The sequence below is a fragment of the Vombatus ursinus genome, unplaced genomic scaffold (assembly GCF_900497805.2).
Source record: "Vombatus ursinus unplaced genomic scaffold, bare-nosed wombat genome assembly UNPS02014816.1, whole genome shotgun sequence".
NCBI classification, from domain to species: domain Eukaryota; kingdom Metazoa; phylum Chordata; class Mammalia; order Diprotodontia; family Vombatidae; genus Vombatus; species Vombatus ursinus.
The window spans coordinates 11,489,067-11,495,469 of NW_020954594.1; positions in this window are offsets into that span (position 1 = coordinate 11,489,067).

Below are 6,403 nucleotides of genomic sequence, written 5' to 3' on the forward strand. Positions count from 1 at the left end.
TATATAGCACTTTACATACATTATTGCATACTTAATAAAATTCATTGTTATTCAGTCATGGCCAACTCTTTATTACCCCATTTTGAGATTTTCTTGGCAAAGATGCTGGAGTGGCTTCCCATTTCCTTCTCCAGCTAATTTTACAATTGAGAAAACTGAGGTAAGCCGGGTTAGGTGATTTGCCCAGTGTCACAGAGTTAGTAAGTGTCTGAGGGCAGATTTGAACTTAGAAAGATGAATCTTCCTGACTCCAGGTGGCCCAGCACTCTCTCCATTGTGCCGCCTAGTTGACTTAATACAATATATCCGTAACATAATAGAATTATATACACAGTATAATAATATAATTATTATTATGTCTCATAGAACTTAACATACATACTTCACATACAAAACAATTTTTATTATTTAATATTTGTTATTTTTATGTAGTACACTTATATAGCACTTTACATATATTATTTCACTTGATGCTCTCACAGCCCTGAGAAGTAGGTCTTATGATCATCTCCATTTTACAGATAAGAAAAGCAAGGCTCAGTTAAAAGACTTATCCACGATCATACAGCTAAAAACATCTAGATGTCCAGAATCTCCAATGTTCACTCTGGCCTTTCTCTATTGTTGTGGTTCAGGGTTGCTAGGAGTCCAGAGGGCTCAGGGTGGCATCAGCCTGGAGTGAATTTGTGCACTCAAACCATCTTCCAATCAGAGGCAAAGTTTAACGTAACCCCAATAGGAGGAGACAGGGTTCCTAGGGGACCTACAAACTTAGTGAGGATGAGACTGATACTTATATACAAAAAGGACCTTGAAAAGATCTGATGGGATTAAGGAGAGGTAAATAGTCAGGGGTGGGACAGATGCAAACAGAGAAAGGACTATCAAGTAGGCTAATCAGGTGACCTAGATGGGATTAAGGAGTGGTCAGTATATGCAAGTAGTATGGGGTGGGCAGAGGCCTTGGGTGGAGGCGCCAGTGATCTGAGCTGCTGAAATATATGGGAAAATTCAGGCACTGGGTTGCTTTCAAAGACATGATCTTTTCCTTTTAGGGGTGCAGGTCCCATCACTCCATCACTACCATGCCCCTGTGTTGTTTTTCATTCTATTACCACCACCTTTCATCTCCTTTTGTTTTCTTTCCCTGTTATAACGTAAACCAATCTAATTAACACTTATCAAATGCCTAAAATGTTCCAGGGGCTGTGTTGAGGCCTAGAGATACAATTAACAAAAAGAAAGATAGTCCCTGTCCCAGAGGAGTTTATAATCTAAAGAAGGAGATAAGGCACAAAAGGAGGCAAGAAAGAAGAGGTGGGGAGGGACATCAGGAGGTATCAGCATGGGAGCTTCTAGTTCATGGAGTTGAGACCAGGCCGGCAGCAGATGCAGAGTGATGTGCAGCTCAGTATCCGCCCTCTGTAAAGTAAGGCATTGGGAGGAGCATGGCACTCTGCCCTTCCACCCTCCATTCAGAGGGAGAGGAGCCTGAGGAAGGTAGTGTCAGACATATACGACTGTCATCTCATCATTGTCAATGATGTAAGCTCCTTGAGGGCAGGGACTGTCTTTTTTTTTTTTGCTTGTACTTCTTTTCCTAGCATGTTAATGGAACATGGCAAGAAAATAATAAGTGCTTGTTGACAGGCTAATAGCTAGAATTCCAACCTCAATTTTCCCAACACCAAATTTAATGTTTTATCCACTATATCAAATGTACAGTCCCAGGCCAAGCAGCCAATCCTGTACTGTAGTAAAGCCATATAACAACATTCCTTTAAGCATTTTTTGACAAGCTACAACTCTACTGTTCTAGGGCACTACCAGGGAAGAAATGATTTTACTTGTGCAGATCTGTACCTTCTCAATAACTGGATCTTTGAGAGTTATTGGTGGCACTGATTGGTGAAGTGATTTACAAAGGTCACATGACCAATATGTGTCTAACATATGTCTAAGATGTGTATTCCAATGAAAGACTTGGGGTCAAGTTTCTTTAGTACTTATCAGTTGTGTAACTATGGGCAAATCATTAAATCACTTAGTGCCTTGGGAAACCCTCTAAAACTCTAAGTTATAGAAGAGTTGCTGATACACATGAGTAGAGTTCTGCCCTGTACCTCACAAAATGAAGGAGGTGGAGAAATTCATCTTTCTAATAATTTCACTTCTTTTCTTGCATTTTACTAATCATCTAAAGTGGCACACTTGCTATTCCCTGTGTTTGTAAAATAACATTCTATCTCCCTTCCTCCATTCCTCCAACCCCACCCTGCAGGCCCCCAAACATACCTTTGCCCAGGCAAAATCTCCATGTCTCAAATGTTCTCTCATCACCCTCATCTCTTAGAATCCCTAACTTCCTTCAAGGTCCAGATCAGATACTTCCTCCTATATGAGGTTTTTCCTAATCTCCCCTCTCCCAGTTTTCTGTTTTCCCCTACAAACACAAATAACTTTGTATTTAGTTTATATTTGCCATGGACAGGCTATTTCCCTCCACTAGATGGTAAGTTCTTTGAGGACAAAAACTGCTTCATCTGTGTCTTCCTCAGAATTTGGCAAAGGGTCAGACACAGAGGCCTTAATTAATTTTTGTTGAACTGAACAGAACCAAGTAGTTGACATATAATTTGAGCCTTGAAGAATAGATCTTAATGTTGAAGGTGGAAACAAGGGTGAGGGGTTTTACTTAAGGGTGGTATGTTTGTTTATATTTTTCCCCCTATTTTCGTATTTCAGGTCATTAAAGAGAGATTATTAAATGTTTTGGTACTGGGGAAGAAGAGTAGGAATATTCAGTAATAAATCACTTTCTCAATCTTTCATCTTTGATAAATTTGAGGTGTTCAGGAGATACTTCTTGCTTTCATAAAGTGTTAACTATACCTTTTGTGTTCTGTTGAATTATTTTCCAATATGTGACCACAATAACGTTACAGATAACAAAGAAAAATAGTTAAATTCATTAAAACCGAATGATCTAGTGACAACAGCTGAGAGCATATGAACCCTTAGCACCCACAGTCCACTACCTGTCTGCTGAGAGGAAAGAAATGGGTTTTATTGTCTGTCTCCCCAGAGACTGGTCATTGCACTTAATATGAGTTCAAATGTCTTTTAAGTTGTAATTATATTAACATTACTATAGTTATTGTGTATATGTTTATCCCGGCTCTGCTTTTTATTTTGTACCATTTTCTCTAAGTCTTCTGAGTCTCAGGGGTCATGACTCAAAAGCTGACTCTTGAACATGAAGGTGTTCCTATGATAATAGGAGTGTGACTTTTGCCATCATGAGGTCCAGCTCTGATGGGGTGATGGGACCTGGACCCCTAAAAGGAAAGTCCGTGTCTTTGGAAGCAATCCAGTCCCTGAATTTTCCTACACATTTCAGCACATTTCACCTGCATCTTGTCCTTGGCATCTGGCCTATCCCACACCACCAAGATACTTTCACAGTGGCTACTTACAAATATTATATCATTTTAATTTCACAATAATCCCTGCAAGGTAGATGTTATTATTATCTCCATTTTACAAATGAGGAAACTGAGGCAGAACAGAGGTTAAGTGGCTTGCCCAAGGTTAACAGCTAGTAAGACTAGATTTGAATTCAGGACACCCTGACTCCAGGTCTAGTGCTCTAACCATACAGCTAATTAAAAAGTTTCACAGGGTGGATATCTGGTATTGAATCGGGGACTTTACTTCTCCTTCCTAGAATGGCTTACCAAAAATAGGTTGTGGAGCTCAGTTTTATGGAAGTTATTTCTTTCAAGGAGCACAAAACACCTATACCTCTATCATGTCTTCTACTCAGTGGTAGACATACTCAGGTACCATTAAGTCCATCATAAAGATGGGAAAGCTGATTTTAATTGCTGCAGATCAAATTGATACATTAGACACATTAATTTTCATTAGAGGACAAGTTTTATGTAAATGTCATTATGAAAGAGCATTTCTCCTTAGATAGAGCTCAGGGGTGAGAATCAGGAGTTCTCAGAATCAAAGCCCACCTCTGCCCCTCACTAGCTATTACCCTTAGTCCTCTGACATTTCTACTGTTTATAGTTTCCCACTTGGAAAAAAATCACACATTTTGCATTAAAGGACAAGCAACAGTTGGCATACCAGATAATATTAATTATTCTGATTATATCATGAAAAATACTAAGACTTTAAAGAATGTTACTTGATATTATCTTTTTAAGAACAATTATTCAGTTTGTGTGAAGTCATATTGTAGCTAACCATTGCAATTTTTGTTTAATTCCATGTGTACAGGGTGTCTCAAAGTGATCGTGCTGCTTAAGCTTAAAACGGCACTAAGACTTCTGGGACACCCTGTATTTTCTTTCTGTCATTAAAGACAAGAAAGAAAAAACATTTTTTTGTTTGTTGTTGTTGTTGTTGTTGCTTGTTTTTATTTTTCATTATTCTCTTTTAACCTGAAATATCTCAGTTTATCCCATCACAGAATTAAGAAAATTCTATGCTTTTAATCTACATTTCAATCGCTTTCCCATCAGTAAGCTATCCATATAGCATTATTCAAGTTTCCTTTCCCTCCCACCCTCCTCTCTTAAAAATTAAAAAATGACTAGTAACTGGAAAAGGGCACAGATATACAGGAAATGTAATTTGGCAATAAATGTTGTTTTGAAGTACATTGCATGGTTTGTGGATAAATATTTCTTTAATGCATGTAATTACTGGATCAGCAGAATAAATGTGGTCATGTCCTTGTAATTAATACATTGTCAAAAGTTCATTTAAGTATAATAATTTTCCTGAGAAAATGCTGTCTGTGTGGTTCTTGTGATAATTTGTTAAATTAAGTGCAATAAATATAAAATTACTGTTAGGGATATATTTATTTTTAAGTTCTTCTTTGCCAGGGTGTCAAATAAGGCTTTTAAGTCACCTTGCCTCCCCCTCTCTCCATCAAATTAAAAATGCTCAATAAAGTGGAGAGAGATGTTACAGATCACAGCAGATTTCCTTTTAGAAATTTCCCCAAAAATTCCATTTTTGAATGTTACAATTTAGAGTGCTATGGATTCCACTGGCAAATATTTAGGTAGGAATTATCCAAACTGGCATTCATTCCAGTGGCCAATGTAGAATACATAGCGAAGCATGGCCATTTCCCTTCATGCTGAGCTGAATGTTTATTCCTGGCTTGCATGTCACATAGTTTTTAACCCACCACAGAAGAATGCCAGGCTCTGCTAAGTGAGACAGCCCCAGGCACTCATGAAAGACATGACAAATTAAAGGTGGTCCCTTTTAATGTTTGAGCTGAAAGTCTTCAGGGAATTGTGGCTTATGTTATGTGACATTTTACCTGTGGTGGCTCTGTAGACGAAAGTTCTGCAAATGAGCACAGAGGGGAAAAAAAAAAGAATGGAATACAGAATCTAGTAAGCATTGCTTAATATTCTTTGATTGTTAAAATGCACTTGAAGAATATTCCTCTGTAAAGTCTTGTAAGATGGTTAAAATCCTTATCATCCTAAGATTTAGACCTGGAAAAGAGCTTCACTCCTCATTTTATATGTGGAAAAATGGAGGTGTGGAGAGGTAAATCAACTTGCTCAGGTTACACATAAATGACTTAGTGTGTGTGTATGTGTGTGTGTGTGTGTGTGTGTGTGTGTGTGTGTGTGTGGGCGGGTGGGTGTGTGTTGGTGTTCATGCTTAGAGGGCAGGAATCTGTGGGGAAAGGAATGAGGTGGATGAGAGTCAATATCTATCTCATCAGGGTATTATAATTGCACATACTACTTAGTTCTGGGTGGGAAAAGATTCAAAGCTAAAAATCATATCCCTTGACAAAGAAAATCTACTCTCTTAATCCTGGACTTTACTTCTCCATTCCAGAATGGGTTACCAAAGTTACCAAAGTTGTTGCATTCAGTTTTATGGATGCTCTTTCTTTTCAGGAGCATAAAACACCCACACCTCTATCCTATCTTCTGCTGTGTCTATTCTTCTATTATGTCTATTCAAAAATTGGAAGGAAAATTAAGGACACCCCTTATAATGAGTAACCAATGAGATAGTATATTTCCTTTCTGGAAGGAGGAAAAGCCTTAGGAATTTTCTTTTACAAAATAATTGAAAATTAGCATAGATGGGGTCAGGTACTACTAGATAAATTCATAAATGCTTAAGCATAGCAAAATGAAAACAAACAAACTTTCCAACTCACAGAGTGGTCCCACAGAAGAAATCAGAGGAACTGGGTTCATGTTCCATCTCCAAGGCTGATTATCTATATGACCTTGGAAAAGTCACTTAATTTCTTTGGGCCTCAGTTACCTTATCTGTAAAACAAAGGGGATGGATTAGCTGGCCTTTGACGTCCTTTCCAGCTTTACATCTATGAAGT